Consider the following 19,127-nt stretch of genomic DNA (forward strand, 5'->3'; position numbering starts at 1 on the left):
GCTCAACATGAACATGAAGCAGCCAGGCTCCCTCGAGCAGTGGGGCGACGCTTCTCCGCCTTAGTAGAGAAGCTGCCTATGGTCTAAATGTGCAGATGATTTGTGTCGCAAACAAATGCATTAAGAAACCACTGTAACCTTAAGACTCTTTAATCATGTATATCCCAGATAAATTGTATAGCACATTACATATTTTATGCCTATCATGGCCTCCTGCCATTGTAAATGAGCACATTGGTACACAAGATTTTTATAAAGATTTGTTAATTGTAATGTAAATGACAAATGTTATTTGTGTATTCTATGCAATTTGTTTTTATTAACTAAGCATATAATAATTACAAATTGTGCCAGTCCCCTACATGCTTTTAATCTAAGTAATCAATCCACAGGATTATATGCCTTCCTAACCTCACTTCAATGCTAGTGTCACCAATTTATGTGGGTTGCAGCAATCTGTTAATTGTATAATGTCCATTAGGTGGGGTTGGGTCTTGCTGCTCCTAGATGAAATTCCCAAACCACATATCATGACTGGTTGTATAATGCATATCTCCAAGAGCAGCTTCCTGCCAGACCTGTGTGTATTCCTCAAATATTTTATGGTTGGTCTTATAATGATTTCTACTCCTGTCACTCCACAGCCAGCTCATCAAAGCATATTCCACGGTTAGTTGTACAATTACATTTATTATGACTTGCTGCGTGGTACTTCTGCAAGGACTCCTTAGTACATACTGAAGTTGATGGAAGACTAAACCTCCCAAAGTTGCTAGCCCTCACCTTCGGACAGATTTCTATGCACCTTGAGCAACATGGTTTTAAAGACTATGATAAAAAAAGAACTCCAAAGCTGGTTAGCATCCGCATGCGTGACTGTAGGACTTGGCCCCCTGTGCAGGGTGACTCTCACACTTTTGAGTCACCCCACCTGTTTTCTGAAGCTGTTTTTATTGGCTTTCTATGACAGACTCTGTGCACTTTACCGCTGCTAACCAGTGCCAAAGTGCGTGTTCTCTTCTGTTTAAATATCTAAAAAAATTGACTAACAGCCAAGTAGCACATTTAATTTACTTATAGGTCCTTAGAAAAAGTGGAAATTCATGTACTCAGGGCCTGAAAATTAAATGCTAATAGTGGGCCTGTAGCACTGATTGTGCAACCCACTTACGTAGCCCTTTCAAAACATCTCATGGCTCCCATTGGTGCCAGTATGCAGTTTTAAACTGCCAGTTTACTTGGCAAAATAAACTGTTTTACAAGCCTAAAACTTCCTTCTTAATACATAAATTTCACCCATAGAGTAGTCACTAAACAGCCCATAGGTGTCAAGAATTCCTGTCATGCAAGGGAAACACGCCCTTATGTAAACAGGAGAGCTGTTACATAACTCAAGGAAAACACGCCCTTATGTAAACAGGAGAGCTGTTACATAACTCAAGGGAAACACGCCCTTATGTAAACAGGAGAGCTGTTACATAACTCAAGGAAACACGCCCTTATGTAAACAGGAGAGCTGTTACATAACTCAAGGAAAACACGCCCTATAAAGGGAGGAACCGGGAGGTACAACGCTGTCGGATATTGTGTTCACACCGACGTACCTGCTTCGTGAAGAGCAGTGTTCCGGAGTGGTGCTCCAGTAAGGCAAGAACGGAGGTAGGTCGAGTCGTTACTCCCTGGGCCGTGTCTTGCCCCATCGTCACCTGTGAAGGACCCGGAAGCTCTACCGGTCAACCATTGAGCTTCGCTTTTTGACTCGGCTGAGTCCAAGCGCAGTGGCGCTTTTGCTGGTTGGAGTCGTAACTCCCAGCCCGACCAGAGACACAGGGACTGCCAGCTGTAACGCACACCAGGAGGTGTTTGCCGCGTTACAGACTCGGAAGTCCACACGATCGATCGAGCGGCTGCTCTCGGTTCAGTCTTCTTGCTTGTGATTGGGGTATCGGTGACGCATCACCAGGAGGTGACTCCGCGTCCCGGTGCAGTCTGAGGAAGAGGTTGAGCGGCTGCTCCCTTCAGGTAGAGACCCCGGCTGGGTGTTTCCCTGACTCCTCGATTCTCCCCAACACTCTTCGTGCCCCTTACAGCCTACCGATTGGCATTGTCGGCCATTTCATTTCTGCCCTCTGTTGGCATACGCCGGGACCGGCGTATATGCAGAGGACGGTTAGGACCATCCGTGCTGTGGGCTGGTAACGTACTTAGCCTGGAGGATTCCAGTGACTATAACTTTTGTTTATTCTTTGTATTATATTTGCCTTCATTAAAACAACTAACCCTTCACTAGTGGTTGCGTCCTCATTGTCGTGTCTGTTAAACGATCCTGAGACGTTCAGGGCGTTACAATAGGTCAAGGTACAGTGTATTTAAAAAGTTGGACATATACTTTTAAGCTTTACATGTCCTGGTAGTGAAAATCCCTCAAATTATTATTACTATTGGAAGGCCTACCTTTGCCATAGGATAACATTGGGCTACCATATTATATTTAATAAGTGATAGCTTTTGACTGGGGGCAGGTAGGAGGGTGATGTTTTGTGTCTGAGGGATTTAAACCCCTCTTTATTAGTAAAGTCAGATTTTAAATCCCAATTCTGAGAAAAGTTACTTTTAGAAAGTTGGGATTTTCTTCTCCTAACCATTTGGTGCCTGCAGCTGTTTCCTGGGTTACATGATTAGGTGCAATTAGCATTTGATTTTTGTGTATTCCAAATAGTGATAATGATAAACTTGGGTGCTTAAATCTATGGAGTCAATGTTTGTTTTCTATTTTTATGTGCTAGAGGATGTCCAAAAGATATTTGAGAGGATGCCTCACCCACAACATATTGCGGCGTTCTTCATCATAGGCATCCACACCATGCCGGAGTAGGTGAACACCCACTATGACGGATGCAACCACATTGGGAGTTCTTATATACATCTTGTTTTGGACTTAAGCAGGGATCCAGTAGTAAAAATTCCAAAGAGATTCCTTTTATTAGCGGGTACTCTTGGTTTGATTAAAAAAGAATCCTAAAATGATTTTAGCCGAAGTACAATGGTTCACCAATTCAGAGAAGAGAAGAGACCCACAAGCTTGGCAGCTCTTTCCTGAGGATGAATTTAAATAAGCCTGTTAACCATATATCTTATGAAGAATTGTCAAGTATTTTCTGCACAAGCTATGTATAATCAAGCTGTCACAAATAAGAATACCATAAATAACTATTTGCTCTATGCACTGTTATCAACATGTGGAAGCTAAAGATGGTGGATTGGCTGTAGTATGTTCCAATATTGTAAAGTCTTTTTGAATGTGTGTTTTGTTTTTAACTTTTTGATCTGTTTCAATCATATGTACATATTGCAAATATTGGCATATATGTTGCTTCTTGCAGCCCTGAAGAAGTCCTGTGTGGAGGAAACGTGTTGGTTACTGAGTTGTATCTTTCATTCTTTGATGTATTTTTCATGAGAAGAAAATCAATAAAGAACCAATGAAGAGAGAAAATTTCGACATACACATTGATTATTTGCTACTTGCAAATGCATCATGAATATTGTAGGTATGAACGGGATGCAAAAAACTTTGGCTGAATTTCAAATGCTTCTTACTCAATATATCTACTAATCTTGAGGACTGAACCATTACTTGTAAGTTGTTTTTGAAGACCATTCCAATCTACCAGTCTTTAAATGAGCAAGATGGATCAGAGGAAGACATTGTCATCTCCCCTACACTGATCGCAGAGCAACAGTGGGACTGCTGCCACTTGTTGTGGCAGTTTTTCTCTTTATTCTCACTTACCCCAGGGTTTACTGACTGGTGTTCCCAACACATGGGGGTGATTGACCTCTCCTGTAGTCCCTGACCCAATCTAGTCATACTGGGATCCAAGGCTGCCCCATTGGGCACTGCCCCAGGACTGAGGTACTATGTGGACTATAGGGGGAATAATTCAGTCACCAAGATTGATACAAACCTTATCCCAGAGCTGATGAATCATTGATCCATTTCAGACAGTCAAGTTCTTCAGTACCTTTGACTTGACATCGGGGTATTAGTGGATTGCCCTGACTGAGAAGTCCAGAAGAGGCTGGCATTCTCCCCCCAGAGGACTACTTTCAGTTCAAAGTGATTCCATTTGATTAAACAATGTCCCTACTGCCTTCCAGAGGTTAGTCAACCAAGTCCCCGACTGGACTAGAAAACATCAGTGCTACCTGCTTAGATGAAATCCCTGTTTTTAGCTCCAGCTGGAAAAACCACTTGCACCACCTCTGGGAGTTACTTCAGACCCTGCAATAGGCTGGCATAACTATCAAGGCTAGTTAATGTCAGATAGGGCAGGGATAAGTGGTGTATTTGTGCCACCAAGTTGGAGGAGGCAAGGTGCAGCCACTCCAGCCCAAGATACAGAACAATATGTATCAAGAACCTCCCCAGACCGAGGTGAGATTCTTGCTAGTCCTCACTGCATACTACAGGAGATTTGTTAAGGGATATGGCACCATTGTTGTCCCCTGATCCAAGCTGACTTCTAAGAAGCAGCCTAAAATGTTGATATGGATAGAGGTGTAGCAGAAGACTATATACAGCACCAGTGCTCCAGATCACTGACTTTTCAAGGATTTCCTAGTTCAGATGGATGCTTCAAAACATGGCATCTGGGCTATTTTGTCACAGCTACATGATGCAGGCCTAAAACATCCTGTTGCCTTCATCAGCAGGATCCTACTTACAAGGAAATAGAGGTTGAGTGCAATTGAGAAGGAAAGATTTGCAGTGGTATGGGCACTGAAGCAATTGAGACCACACTCCTTAGGGACTTACTTCCGGGTTAATATAGACCACAGACTCCTCTGATGACTGATGCAAATATGGGATGAGAATCCAAAACTGCTGAGATGGACCATCCCAGGTCCTCCCTGGACAGGAAACAAGCATCCTAGGACCTGTTTTGGGGTTTCACCCCTCTTCAGCCAGGACAACTTGATTCCAGTGGTATGGAGAGCACGGGACCCACGCCTGGGCATACCCGTCCCACTTGGGGTGACAAATGCAAAAAGAACAATTGATGGACAGAATGCAGAACAATGTCATACATTCACCACACGTTTTTTGCTCCCTGTGCCATTCCAGTTTAATCCCAGCCATATGCAAATCGTTCTTGACCCTGTTCCCAATGGTAACAGTCCAGCCCAAACTGCCAGGCCAGGTCCTCCCTGGACATGAAACAAGCATCCTAGGACTGGTTTCAGAGTATTACCCCTCATCAGACAGGCTAGCTTGACTCCAGAGGCATGGAGAGCACGGGATCCACAGCCATATGCCACAGGAGTCAAGCTAGCCTGGCTGATATGGGGTATTACCCTGAAACCAATCCTAACATGCCAGATGAGAGGCAAGATGGCTTCTGTGTGAGCGGTGCATCAGCCACTCCCCTGCAGCTCGGAGCCCTGCATTCCCTGAATTGGGTTATCGGCTCGGCACAGAGAGCGGCTGAAAAACTGCAGTCATAAATGTCCTACGTGCATTTCTGGATCTGGTGTGGGGTCATGTCATGGCTGTTGTTGGCAGCATTAACAGCAGGAGCTCTGGTAACCCGCCGTGCAAGGCAATTCCTGCTCACGACTGCCTCGACTCTCGGTGGAGAGCAGTGAGGTCCAAGTGGCTCACGGCAAAGGATTGCACAGAGGACGGCATTGAGGATAGGATAACTCCCAAAGCGGCTAATAAGGTGTGCGAAAAGGCAACTGATGCTACAGCTCAGCCAGGGAACAGGACCTAACCCACCCCCACCACCCCAAGCCTGGGAAAACTGGTGCAACAACGTCTACTAACAACAAGGCAATCCAAAAGAATAGGAAAGGTTCCGAGATGTTTAACACAGTGGATGGGAAAAAAGATGATAGCATCCCACCAGGGGAAAAGGATGTCTCTCAGGGTAATCGAATGCAGGTACAGTAACAACAACAACAAGAACAGAGCATCACTGAATGTATTCCGGCTGTAACAGCAACTGCAGGAAAGTCTCAGGTGGAAGTACGTGAAGACACTTGGAGAGATGGCGATTGCGATAGTGACGGCTCCCTGGATAACAGTGGCAATCTGGTATGGGTGAAACATAGATACGATGGTTTGCCATGCAAACCTTTGGAGGATCAGTGGGGTCTCCAAGGCTATGGGTTGAATCTGTCCAAGAGGGACAACAGGGGGATAACAACAAGCTTGAACACACTATTACCCCCTTGGGACACAGCGTAAAGGATGCTGGCGGTCAGTCGCTAGACAATGCAGAAAGCAATCAAACAGCCCAGCCGTCACAACTCCCTGTTTGGAGTAACATAGAGATCAGCACCTTGGTTGAAGGAGGGAAGGGCTTTAGAGGGCTGGAGGACTCCCACCATCTAGGAGATAAGTTATTTTCTCTCATTGATAGCTCCGACATCAGTTCTGTTGACTCAGAAACTGGGGTATCCTCCAGACCTCTAGCTCCAGTCGGGGCAGCCAACGCGATGGCCCTGGCATCCCAATGAGGAGAAAAAGGCAATCCAGATGGTTCAAAGATGCCCTGCAGCAAGGACATGTCCCCGATGGATTTCAAAGGCAAGGGTCAGGTGGCACTTTAAAGTGTGATTACCCAATCACATGAAAAACCTATCATGATTCGCAAGAAGGCCCTCACAGGGAGGCTGTGGCAGTACAAGACGAGGAACCCTCCCTGAAAGTGATCTATGATACCATAAAACAACAGCGAGAAGAGACCTGAGCTGATGGTAAAAAAACAGGTTTGCTATGAAAAAACTGCAAGGGGCAGTCAGGAATGTGGCCAGAGCATGTGCTGAGTTTAGTGAGAGGCTCACTGTGACTGGAGAATAAACAGCCACCTTGGAAAACTGTGCCGTTAGGGCCAAAAATTAGACCAAAGCACAAGGCACGCAAATCTTCGATATCCAATGGAAATTTGAAAATTTTGAAAACAGGCACTGCCGCAATAACCTGAGAATTTTAGGTACTGATGAGGGGGTTGAAGGGAATGATGTCCAGGGTTACATGTTGAATCTGATGATGAAGGCCTTTCTCGAGCTCCAACAATAGAATTTGGAGTTTGAAATCCAGCAAGTGCATCACTTTCCACTTATGATGAAGAAACTCGGCCAGCCGTATTCAGGAGAAGTACAGAAGCCGAGAGCTATAATGATCTATTTTGGGAACTTTTTGCTTCGGGAAGCTGTGTTTGCTGAGGCCCATCCGGATGCTAAAAGGAATTATGAAAGACAGTCTTTTTCTACAAGAGAGGACTTTAGCCATGCTACTATTGAGAGGCATTGGAGGCTGATTCAGTTGATTCAATCATGTCAGGCAAGTGGGGCCAAAGTGTATCTAATGAATCCTGCCCGCCTGAAAATAATCTAAAAAACAAACCAAGAGTCTCAGAGATAAAAGCTAAAGAATATTTGGACAAACTGGGGTAGTATGGTTGAGCTAAGCACCTCTTTTCTCCTTTTTTCTGGGATGTGTAATGGGATGTAGCAGTGTATAGGCCGGTAATTTTGTTTGTGGGTGGTCTTTTTTTAACCCCAGGTGTAATTGTAGTTATAAGGCCCTGAGTGGCAGGGGAGGACTTGAGCACAGATTTCTTCACCCAGACCTTTTTGGTCTGTTTGCCTCAAGGGCAAGGTGGGGTTGGGGGAGGGGTGGGTGACGGAGGGGTTCGAGGATGTTTAGGGACTGGGTTGTAGCAGTTAGGGAGAAGCAGGGGGGTCAGCACAGACACAGAAGAGAGGGGAGCACAGAGAGGGGTAAAAAAGGGAACGAACAATGGTACATGAGGAGAATTAAGAGACTGTGGGGGAAGGATGGGAAAGTTGCTAATGGGAGCAGGGCCTATAGGCATTGCCAGTTGGGTCTGTATTGATAAAAGATGATATTTCCAAAGATGACAAGAATTCGAATAGCAGACCTGAATATATGTGGCCTAAATGATCATGCTAAATAGCGAAAGGTGCAGAAGATCTAAAAGTCTTTCATGCTGATATTTTATGTTTCCAAGAGGCCCATATTGAGGGTGCAAGGGAAAAGTTAAGGAACAGCTTGGGTATAACCTTATTGTTATTACTGCACAGGGAACCAGCAAAGCACCAGAGGGGAGGTCATTTTCTCTTGGATGGCAGCTATAATATTTAAACGTCGTTTGGCAGATAAATGCAGGCATTGGGTGATGGCCGAATGCTATTATTTTAAACATGCATTTACCATCTGCTCTGTATATGGGTCCAGTAGAGATGACTCTGATATTTTGAAATTTCTCAATCGTGAGCCATGGCCTACCCCTATTTTATCCTGTGACAACTTGAATATCAATGGCATGGGGGGGCTCTGGAGTAGTAATATCGGTAAATATGTCAGCCGGAAAAATAAGGTTTTCAGGGCTTTCACATGCCTGACACTAAACACTGGGCTTATTGATGCCTGGACACATCTAAGGCCTCTTGATCCTGGTAACAACTAATATTCAGTCCCTCACAAATCTGTAGCACCTTGATTATCTTATTGTCACACAGCAGCTATCACAAGATGTAGTACTGAAAAATATCACCGAATCATGTCAGATCATAACCCCTTGGTTTTAGAAGTAATTTGTAGAGGATCTGAAAGAGCTGAATACACTTGGACATTTGAAAGGGGTTTGCCGCAGGATTAGGGCTATATAACACACATGAATAAATGGATTGAAGAATTCATGGAGATTAATAGAAGTGGCATGGTCTGGGATGCTTTTAAAGCAGAGGTAAGGGGAAGACACTCAGCTTTAGCCTGCATCATAAAAAGAAGCAAAACCAGCACCCAAAGTTGTTATATAAAACACTGGCATATATTGAGGAGGAACTCGTTGGGACTATATCCTCTGGGGCATGTATAGATAATATTTTGCTCAATCTTGCTCTGGCAAGAGCCGTAATAGGAGAAATTTTGGCAGAAACAGCTGCCGAAATATACCCTGAAAGACTGTCACAAGTATAATGAACCGGTCGGCAGCAGCGGTTTCTTTGTTAGGGTGCTGGGGCTCTGCCCACCCTATCTGCATAATTGTGGATCATACCGGTAACTGCTATTTGCAATTACCATCATGGTAATTACAAATAGCAATTACCGGCATCCAGATTTCTTTTAAAATGTTAAGTAACATCAGTGATGATGTTCCAGAGCATTTTAAAAGAAATGTGGAAGCCTTGCGCCAGTTGTGAAATTGGACTCCTCCTGCACTGCTGCCTACCTGATGGATGATGCTCCAACATGGGCGTCAGAGATGGCAGGCAGTCAGACAGGCTTCTTGTGACACATGCAAGTGTGTATGTGTCACAAAATTGCTCTACTGCTTCTTTGGAAATACGGGTTGACATGGTGTCAGTCCTGCAACTCAGTATATTGAGGTCCTTGGCACCTTAAAGCAGCCCTGGGTGGGTACAGTTTAAGCCCTGTATCTCCAGAGGCTGCTTATTACTGGAGCAACATTAATGACCCGCCTGACATCCCTGTGATGAGAGGGGAAACAGAAGGGGTCATTTATCCTTTTGTTTTACAGCGTTAGCAACTAACTACATATTGTATAGTGCTGTGATTAATGTAGTAACTCTGCATTTTGTAAAGAAACATGAGTCACAGGGTCATCTAATGACCCTGTGATGTCAGTCACATGCTGAATGCTGTAAACAGATACACTGAGCATGCCTGTGCCTCAGTGTATCTGTTTATAGCATTGTTGTCATGTTTGCAGAGTAGAGCTTTCACTTTCAGCTCCTCTGCGAACTGTGGCTGGGAATCGGACACATCTAGTAACTGGCAGCACCCCAACCATGGCCTCAACTCACCAACCAGCAGGACAGACTGGGACAGAGCCTCCAAACGGCCGGCAAGGTAAGTTTAAAACCCTAAATATTTTATTTCACTGATCTTCCTATTCTGTGAGCACATTACATGTTTAAAATGCAAGCTGTACAGAAACATGATGTGCTTAATTTAATAGACTGCAATGTTGCTCTAGCTAATGGAATCTAGCCCACATACTATGGTGTTGATCCGGCTTGATGCCGAAAAAGCGTTCGATGGATATTAGGTAAGGGTTTTATCGACGCAATACTAGTAACACATCAGGCTCCAGCTCTTTGGCTTGTCTAAACAGGGGCCATACAGAACCACTTTTGTTTACAAAGGGGACTAGACGGGGTTGCCCCTGTTCCCCTCTTTTGTTAGCATGTTACATTGATCCCTTGATTTGGGAAATCGAGGACATTAGGTGCATTAAACCAATGGGTTTTCAAGGGCGTGACAACAAAATTCTGGTCTTTGCTGATGATCTGGCGGTTGTAACATCTGACCCCCAGTTAGCTCTTGTGGAAACCGAGGCAGAGACCCGGCTGTTTGGGAGGACTTCAGGGTATTCACTCAACCAGTAAAAAACTCAAACAGTCACAAATAGCATGGTATATCTGGAGGATCCCCGGGTGACACAGTCAGCAATTTATCTTGGGATAAATAGAACTTCAGAGTCGGAGCAAATTGCGGAGTTAAACCTAGCCCCGGTCATCCAGAAAGGGAAAAAGGAATTTGATAGGATGAATAATTAAGATGATTTTTCTAACCAAAGTCCTTTACTTCTTCAGGGCAACACCACTGAAAATTGAAAAAAGTTGGTTTAAGGGGATAGAAGACATGATCAATAGGTTTATATGGGCATCCTGGAAGACAAGGCGAGCTCTGAGGTTTATTACATTTCCCAGAGAGAAAGGGGGATGGGCGGCCCCGGATTTAAGAATGTACCATTGTGCCGCAGTGCTGCAGTTTATGAGTGATCTAGAAGGGGGGAACACTGCGGATCGATGGAGTAGGCCGGGGTCACCCGATACTTTTGAGCTTTTCTTGGGAGACAAGGCTCAAAATTAGTTCCTGAAATATAATGAATCTAGTTATTATAAGAGAGTCAGATTTAAAATTCTATCAGCTGCATTTACGATATGGGTGGCACTAAAGACGAAAATAGGGCTCAGCAGGATGAATTTCTACACTCCACTTTTCAGGGACCCAATACTCCCTGAAATTTTCCATGATGTGGCTATGTCATGCTGGGAAGAATTGGGAATCTGGAGGATTGGGGACCTTATGGCTTCAAATGGAATTCAGTAATTTGAAGAAGTTCAAATTAATTATGGGGTCGATAGGAAATACTTTTTTAAGTATTTGCAAATATGGAGCTTTTCAGCTAAGAAGAAAGGGGGGCCAAATGGATTATGCAAAAACTTAATCATGGAGGAGGTCAGGGATTAAGAGGGATGATCTATTAGTCACATATTTAGGGGCTGAGTCAATTGATGCAGGACAACCTTGAGAAGCCAATGGAGAAATGAAAACAAAAGCTAGGTACAATCTGCAGTAGCTTTCTAGACTCTCTGAAACTTGGTCAGTCTTTTCTGTGCTTGTCCAGGCTGCAATCACAACACCACAAGACAATCTTCTCGCTGTATTACACCCCGGCTAAGATAGCCCAATGGGAGGTCAAGCGGGGGTCTTCTGTCCTCACTGTAGCAGCATAGAAACAGATCAAATACATATGCTCTCAACCTGTCCTGTGCTAGAAACCCTGAGGAGGGATATAGACATTTTTTGGGATCATTCTTTGAAAATAAAAGTAACCCTAACATCTGAACTAATGCTGCTAAGTGTCAGTAGTGATGGAACAACAGGGACATATCACTATGTTTGGCCATGAAAGTGGTCAGAATCTGCATTTCTTTGGCTTGGTTGGATCCACTCGCCACAACGTTTCAACAATGGCTTACGCAGCTCTTATCTATCTTTAATTTGGAAAAGAGGGGTGTATGAAAGGAAGGGCCGGAGGGCAGGAAAACTAGGAAGGTGCACATGGGCCCCAATTTATAGCTGAGAAAAAAAAAGACCGGGAGATAGACCATAACTGATTAATTAATTAGGAATTGTTTGCACTATAAGCGTGTCATATGATATGAATTGTTGATTTTAAAGTCCCTTTATATATAATTGTATATTATTGTCTTTATTACAGTCTTTGGCCGACTATCCAAATGAATCCTTATTTGTAAGTATTTATATGATGGTTTTGGGAAAAAATAAAAAATAAAAAATAAACTTTTTGCCAACTTTCTGCTTGGAAAATGACGGAAACCAGGATCACCATCTGAACCGCAGCCATCGACGTCACATTTCTGGTTGACCTCAGTTTGCTGGTTTACCCTGTTGAAGAAAATCTAACTTCCAGAAAAGTTTCTGATCCTGAACTCAAGGTCTTCATCGGGAGCGACCCAGAGTTTCAACCTATTTACTTTGAAGCCTTCCACAGAGTTTGGACTTTACCAGCTTGGAGCTTTCCAGCCTTCTCCAATTACAACACCTGGACCAAATGCTTCAGTAACCTGCCTTCTTCAAGCCTTGCTTTGGGTCCACCTTGCAGCTTACCTTGTGAACGACTCGTTTATGACTACTTTTTCTCCATAAAAGTTTCTACGTCGACAGGTAAACTTGCCAATGGAACGAACCTGGTCCTTCTATCCATCCTGCCCTCCAACCTTACTTTTGACTTTTATTCGGTCTAGAGTGACCAGATAAACATGGTCGGATCTTTGTGTTTTTGGCACTATTTTTAATTTAAACTTCCAAAATTCATATCTCTGGTTGAACTTATTGAATTTGTGTTATTTTCATGTCATTTTATTTATGAAAATATTCTCTTTTTTTCTAAATTGGTTTGGGATATTTCTTGTGCTGTGTTTTTACTTATTTCTATTTGAGTGCTGCTTATGTGCTTTCCACATTGCATCTAAGTTGAGCTTGACTGCTTTTGTGCCAAGCAACCAGGAGATTAAGCACAGGTTTATTTAGTGACTTTTGTTGTTCACCCTGACAAGTATTCTGATTATTATGTGAGGTGGGTTCATCCCTCTCGACAAATACTTCAATTTCTTACACTTAGCCTTAGATGTGAGACTTGCCTTGTGCTACCACTTAGCTTGTCATGTAAAATCAAAAATCTTTATTTGATCTATTAGAAAGTAGCTCAGATCTTTGGGAAGCTAAAACAGAACCAATGGGCTCTTTGAATTTCTTAGAGAAATTCCAAGAGTTCAAATTTGGAATGCACTTCATCAGTAGATCTGTCATGAAGTTTGCAAGATCAGACCTTTACCTTCTTCTTAAGTGCAAAAGTCTTGAGACTGCTTCTTTGTTGGTGATTCTCCCTATCTTCAAGCTATTGAGAGATAATGTTCTAGATCATTTGGTATTTAAGGTTTCTGTAACATGATCAGCTTGTGATGAGATCACCTTTGTTTCAATAATTACTCCTCTAACTCTGTCGAGTAGAACATGACTTCTTGATGAAACCGTGCATGTGAAGACTAAAGTGCTGGCTGAAAATATATGGTGAAAATCTTTTTTTGTCATTTCTCAATGATTGATTAGAGTGATGATGGTCAACACATCCGGTGCAGATGGCCTCAGCGGCGTCACTAGGGTTGGTGTCACCCAGTGTGGTAACTCATGGTGACATGCGGTCCGCACCCCCCGCACCCTCCTAGTGACGCCACTGGACGCAGAGGGTGCGTAGGTACGGGTGAGTGCGGAGGTATGTGGCACAGGGAAAATGTGGAGGTACGGGGCACGGATCAGTGCGTAACTGGAGTTTATACAGCAAAGGTAAAAGAAGGCTAGGACTTGATGAGGTTTTATAGGGGTAAACTCCGAGTATGGCGAAGGAGGGAAGGGAACGAAAATCTAACGAGAGAGCGAGGGAGAGAAGGGAGCAGATGCACTGAGGGTGAGGAGCGGCAGCTGACATGACAGCTCGACACGGAGCTCCCTGCCTGGGCTCCGGGCGTGGGGCTCCCCTGTGCAGGCTGGTCCACGGGCGGGGCGGGGGTCCCATTATTTAGCATTTTGGTGTCACGGTGTCACCCCATGTGATGGTGTCACCCGGTGCGGTCCGCACCCCCCTAGTGATGCCACTTTATGGCCTTTTTGTAATCCGGATCATATTGGGTTTTACTTGACTTTGTAGACAGAGTAGGTCTTGGATGTGATTTTGCCTGGTTATTACCAAAGATTGCCAGCCTTGAGATCCCACACCAGTGAAGCAGCCACTGTCAATAAATGCACGAGGGAATGGATTTAGAACTAATGTGGATCATCGGTACCCTTATCCTCTGTATTCACATCTTTCTCTTCAGTGTTATATTTGACTTAACCTCACTTTCTTTTTCACAAGTGTAAATTATTGAGTAGAACCGATCTTCTGAATTGTCAGTTTTGACAGAGACTGTTTCTCTGTAGAAGTGATGTGAGGATAAGGCAGCTGACATTGCCTGTATATGAGCGGGAGGGAAGGTCAATGTTGACAGCCTCTTGGTCCTGGTTGCTTCTTCCGCACAATCTTTTCACCTGAACTCCCCTCCACCTGCCAGAAAGGTCAGTAGGTTTGGGTATTGCCCCCACCCCTTGTGGTAATTGATTGCAGTCTGGTCTCACACATGTAGAGATAGGCACGAAAGTTACTTGTGTTCATTTGAGTTATGTTTAAATATTAATATGTTCATATTAATATGTTTATTTCAATTTTTCACATTACTGCAGTGAGATAAAACCTTTTTAATACTTGCTATTCAAAGTAATTTTTCTGGTTAGAACACTCATGAATATTCACCGCACATCACCTTAATGTACAGCCCAGATAAAAGCGCTTATTTACATAAATTTCGATTTAATTTGCAATCATTTCTACATCTTCTTTCTTCTGCCGGTCCATTATAATACGTGGGTGTGCCTGAGACTCTCAATTTCAACTGACGGCAGTTTTAAAAGAAAAGGTTGGGTGCAGCTGTCTCGTACAACACAGGCAGTAGACAGATCAATCATGTTTCCTCATCATCACCGTATATATTTGTCACATTTGTTCTTGCACAGCTGTCTTGCATCAACATCTGCAACATAGAAAAACACTGGCACATATTAACTCTATGCCCCACTAGTCATAGTACTAGTCCTTACATAGGACACAGATAAACATCTCAGGAGGGATCGCCATGGCTGCTGGAAGGACAAAGCCAACTTTAGCCCTTTCTGTCCTAACATTGTGCGCATAATAAGCCTTGTTTCCTCTTGTGACTGTGAACACCTTTCCTCTGTCACAGAGGCATGGTGCTACATCAGAGGAGTCCAAACTGTGTTGAGTTTCATGTTTCCCTCCTTAATGTCTCCTTCACTGGTAGAAAGAGTTGATTCTGGGGAACGCAAAGGACCAATGCAAGGACCTTTGAGCCATGCTAGGGTTCACCACACCACCAAAATAATTAGCCATAGAACAACTGCATGCAAGAGAAGTAAAAGTGAGAGTGACGGACATCCATGGTCCTCTGATAATGAACAATGAGACCACGGCTGCTGATAATAGCACATCTGTGTGCATTTATGAAGCAGTTGTAAGAGTGCACAGGTTCCCTTTGGTTTGTGAGCGAGGGATGTTGTCGAGCATATGTTTTAGGCAGACTATATTTCACGATAGATCTCTGGCATCTCCTACAGTTGACTGGTGACAAGAAAAGGGAAACATACAACAATGCTTGCTCAGGAGTCCCACTTCATATGCTAGGCCATCTCTATTTGGAGATTGACTTTGCAACCAGAGTACAGGGAGAAGCAAGCAAAGAAGGAACACGCTCCCGGGATGAGAGGTGCACCCTTTTTTAGAGCTTGCGAAGCCACTGTTGAGCTTTCGGACGTGGCTTTTGGCACATTTGGACAATGTTGTTTGACTGTGTATATTCTAACACTTGTCCTTGGTACAGCCTGTGTGTACAGACAGCCAGGCCTACAGACACACAGGACAGCAGTAGTAGTTTGGTGTCTAAGATTAGTCACCCTTTTAAAGTTACAGTCCACTAGAACTAGGAATTCACCTTAGCAATGAATAATGCAATTTAGACATTGAGAGAGAATAGTACACCCCAGTAAGAAAAAGGATGATGCAAAAACTTAAAAGAAATTCTGCATCTTCATTGGAAACCTCTCCATCCTCTTCTCCAAGGCTGCCACCAAAGTAGATAGAAGAGATGCAGCTTAAAACCATCCCCATCAGAGGATTGAAGAAGGTATGCTACCAGCTTGGAGTTCAGGAATCGTCTTTTTTTATTTGATACTTCTATTGGATTTTTAAAATAGAAATCAAACAAATGGCAGGTAAATCAATGCAATTAGCCCCGACCCTCTGGCCATATGTCCGCACAAGGATAAACATTACAGTCCCTGGAGCCCAAAGTATTCCCACCAAGGACCCCATATCTATTGATGTTTATGTGAGCAGCCCTGTACTGTGGACACCGGCTCCACTATTTTGGAACACCAGTCCATATCCTGCTGCCATGCCGGTATGACCGGGTGGCAGCTGAAGCCTAGTCCTGGGCAATATTCCTTTTACCAACTAACAAACCAGCCCCACGAGATATCTCTCAGAACGCCTTCCACCCAGGTCATTCAGCAGTCCCAGGAGCCCAATCGGGGGAGAGCTATTATCTGGCCTTCTCAACACCCCCAACAAAACACCCAAACGTTGGGGCCAGTATCTGTGTATGATGGGGCACAACCAGACTACATGATAAAAATCTATCCCATCTGCTATGCACATATTGCATGAAGACATTGGGAGCTTCCCCACCCTCTATTACCATAGCAGGGTCAGATATTTCGTTTGCAGAACATTGACCTGAATCATTGGGATCCAAGGAGAGATGGAAAGTTCTCTCGGGTCATAAGCACCTCCCTCTATTCCCATCTTCTTAAGAACCATCCCATGATTCTCACCAGGTGCGGAGGTTAGTAAGTAAGTCAAGAGAGTTAGTGACCAGGAAGTAGGAAATTTGGGAGACCCCACCCTGCCCCTGAGGAGCTATGAGAACCTTACCCTCCATAGAACTGAATTCAGGGACCTCCACCAAGGAGGACTGGAGGGACGTCAAGGCGTGGAGAAGTTGCAAGAATCTGAAGAACTGGGAGTGGTGTAGTTGGAAGTCAACCTGCAAGTCAGAGAAGGACCACATATGTGGGCAATGTCACATGTCACCAAAACATGAGATCACAATCAGGTCCCACTGTCCAAATATCTCCAAGCCAGCCACATTGTGAAGCATAGTACCTTTCCAGAGGGAGGTCTGGCAAGTAACCCATCTTTCCAGCCGGTCCTTCTCATGGCCACCTGCCACAGCCAAAGAATCCCCTTGGTCAAGTCTGGGAGTGGGTGTGTGATCGAAGACATTTACAGACGGTCCACAATTGCACCCCATGACATGAGCAACAGTTTGGCCTGGAATACTTGTTAATATTGACCGCCATTAAAGCCAATCATTCAGAACCACAAGCGGTGATGCTCAATTGTAAAGTTGTAGGTTGGCCGCCGACAGGCCGTCGTCAAAGGTGGACTGTATGCATTTACCAAAGGCGGCACGTGGAACCCAACGGGCCCACAGAAAGTGTCGCACCTAAGTCTGTATAGAGCAAAACCAGGACCTGGGCTGTTATGGGGGAAATTTTGCAAAACATATAGGAAATGTGGCAACACCAAAATCTTAAACAAGGAAATCTTCCCTATGATGTTAAGGGGGCGAGAAGACTATCGCCCCAGATCTTTGCACATGCAAAGCTACTAGGGAAGTCAGGTTCAAGGACCAGTCAAGATTGGGAAGGAACAAGATGTAAACGCCAAGGTAGAGGAAGCTTAACCGCCTTTCTGGCGGTTAAGCTTCCTCTACATTAGCGTTTACAAGGGCCTGCCAATCATGATCTTGTTGGGAGCCGGTCACTGGAATAACAAAGGCTTTGAGTGGCTGACCAGTAAATCGGATGCCTGGCCAAAACGGTCAAGCATATGCAGCATTCTATGGCCCGTTGCCACAGGTTCATTCAAGAAGAGCAGCACATCATCAGCATAAAGCAAGATAAAATCCTCTTCAACCCACATTGGAACCCACATAGCTGTGCATTGCAGTGGACCCAAGTTGCCAGAGGCACAATCGTGAGAGCAAAGAGAAGGGAGGACAGCCCTGTCTGATCTCCCTCTGAATTGGGAACACCTGCAAAAGGGAACCATTCACCCGAATTCTGACCGTGAAACCAGTATATAGGGTACGGACATAGGATATAAAGGGGGGCCCAAAGGCCATTCCAGCAAGAACATCCCAACACATATCCCAGCTGAGGGAGTCAAAGGTTTTCTCAAAGTCTATAAGGACCACGGCAGCAAATGACGGTACACCCCCACAGTCTGTCTTCTGCGGATGCAGTGGCATGTTTCACGATGTCCATTAACCCCTTCATTTCTCGGAGTGAATCTACATTGAAACGAACTGAAGGAGTCAGTTGGCCAGCCCTTTGGCGTATATTTTAAGCTCAGAGCTGAAATCGGGCAATAGGACACTCAATTCACCGGAGACCGCCCCCCCTTGTGCAGGACCACTATGGTCACGTCGTTTAACTTTGCTGAGAGATAACCCTTGCTTGTTGCATCATTGTAGAGTGCTAGCAAGTGGGGTGATAATGCTGTCTGAAGTTTCTTGTAGTACTCTACCGGGAAACCTTTGGGTGATGGTGTCATGCCAGAGCTCATGGCAGATAGGGCTGCCACAACCTCCTCGAAAGTAAACACTTTGTCCAGTTTTGGGGCATCTGCCGCTGCAGCAGAATGCAGTGGCAAATCCTCAATCAGATGGCAAGAGTACTCATGTGGCGGTCTTGGGCGGTGAGCATATAATGCGCAGCAGCACTCAGCAAATGCTACTGAGGTATTGCGAGTCTCGGTTACCAGTCCCCACTCAAAAGCCCGAATACCAGGAATCACCCTGTCTGCTAGGCCATGAGACACCATGCAGTACAGGAGTGTGCCCGACTTATCGCATCAACCATAGACCCTGGTCTGGTAAGCCTCCCAACACTGTCTTGCCTTATACAAGAAGCTCTACCGCAACAAGAGCTTATCCAGCATGAGCTGATGTGGCTCAAATATATCTGCGGCAGACTGTGCCTCTGCCTGCACTATGCAGGCTTCCATGTCCTTGATTTGTAATAA

General features: G+C 44.5%; 1 protein-coding gene across 1 annotated transcript in view; it reads right to left on the reverse strand.

The window, feature by feature from the left end:
• TMIE (transmembrane inner ear) overlaps positions 1–19,127 on the reverse strand; it is a 632,649-nt gene that overhangs the window by 183,820 nt on the left and 429,702 nt on the right. The gene's annotated exons all lie outside the window — the stretch shown is intronic.

Source organism: Triturus cristatus, chromosome 10 (assembly GCF_964204655.1).
Source record: "Triturus cristatus chromosome 10, aTriCri1.1, whole genome shotgun sequence".
Taxonomy (NCBI): domain Eukaryota; kingdom Metazoa; phylum Chordata; class Amphibia; order Caudata; family Salamandridae; genus Triturus; species Triturus cristatus.